This window comes from Pongo abelii, chromosome 17 (assembly GCF_028885655.2).
Source record: "Pongo abelii isolate AG06213 chromosome 17, NHGRI_mPonAbe1-v2.0_pri, whole genome shotgun sequence".
NCBI classification, from domain to species: domain Eukaryota; kingdom Metazoa; phylum Chordata; class Mammalia; order Primates; family Hominidae; genus Pongo; species Pongo abelii.
In genome coordinates, this window is record NC_072002.2 from 8,636,848 (window position 1) to 8,638,547 (window position 1,700).

A 1,700-nucleotide genomic window follows, 5' to 3' on the forward strand; every position below is an offset into this window, starting at 1 on the left:
GAGTGGAAGGGAATGAAATGGAATGGAATGGAATAGAATGTATTAGAGGGGATCAAAGTGGAATCGAGTGGAATGGAACGGAATGGATTGGAATGGAATGGAATGGATTGGAATGTAATGGAGCAGATTACAGAGAAGTGGAATGGAACGGAACAGAACGGTACAGAATGGAACGGAATGAAATGTGAGCTGAGATTGTGCCACTGCACTACAGGCTTGATGACAGAGTGAGATACTCTCGAAAGAAAGGAATGGAATGGAATGAAGTGGAAAGGAACGGAATAGAATGGAGTGGACTGGAGTGGAGTGGACTGAAGTGGGGTGGAGTGGAATAGAGAGGAATGGAATGGGAAGGAATGGAATCGAGTGAATTGGAGTGGAGTGGGGTGCAGTCGAGTGCAGTGGAATGGAGTGGAATGGAACGGGATGGAGTGGAATGGAGTGGAGTTGAGTGCAGTGGAGTGGAGAGAAGTGGACTGGAGTGGAATAGAATCGAATGTAATGGAATGTAGTGGGGTGAAGTGGAGTGGAGTGAAACGGAGAGGAATGGAATGGAATGGATTGGAATGGAAAGTAATGGCATGGAATGGCATGGAATGCCATGGAATGCAATGGAACAGAATGCAATGCAATGAAAAGTTGACATGTAATGTGACCTGAAATTGGACCACTGCACTCCAGCCTGAGTTTCACAGTGATAACCTGTCGAAAGAAAGGAATGGAATGCAATGGTGTGGAATGGAATAGAATGGAATGGAATGGAGTGGAGTGGAGTGGAGTGGAATGGAGTCGATTTGGACTGGAAAGGAGTGGAATGGAATGGAGTGGAGTGGAGTGGAGTGAAATAGAATGTAATGGAATGGGATGGAATGGAATGCAACGGAATGGGGAAAAGAAATGTGGGCGGAGATTGTGCCACTGCACCTCAGAAATTCTGACAGAGTGAGATCTTGTGGAAAGAGAGGAATGGAATGTAATGCAGTGGAATGGAAAGGAATGGAGTGGAGTGGAATGGACTGGAGTGGAGTGCAGTGGAATGGAGTGGAGTGGAGTGGATTGGAGTGAAGAGGAGTGGAGTGGAATGTACTGGAATGGAAAGAAGTGTAGTGGAGTGGAATGGAATGGAGGGGAGTGGAAGGAAATGGAGTGGATTGGAATGGAATGGAGTGGAATGGAGTGTAGTGGAATGAAATGGAGAGGAGTGGAACGGAATGGAATGGAATGGAATGAATTGGAGGCGATTGGAATTGCGTGGAGAGGAGTGGATTGCCATGTAGTGGAGAGCAGTGGAATGGAGTGGACTGGAAAGGATTGGAGAGGAGTGGAGTGAAGTGGAGTGGAGTTGAGTGGAATGGAATGGAGTAGAATCGAATGGAGTGGAAAGGAATGGAGAGGAGTGGAGTGGAATGGAAAGGAATGGAGTGGAACGGAGTGGAATGGAATGGAGTGGAGTGGAATGGATTGGAATGCCATGGAGTGGAATGGAAAGGAGTGAAGTGGAGTGGAGTGGATTGGACTGGAGTGGAATGGAGTGGAATCGAATGGAGTGCAGTGGAATGGAATGGAGTGGAATGGACTGGACAGGAATGGAATGGACTGGAGTGCAGAGGAGTGGAATGGCATGGAATGGAGTGGAGTGGAGTGGAATGGAATGGAGTAGAGTGGAATGGATTGGAATGCCATGGAGTGGAATGGAAAGG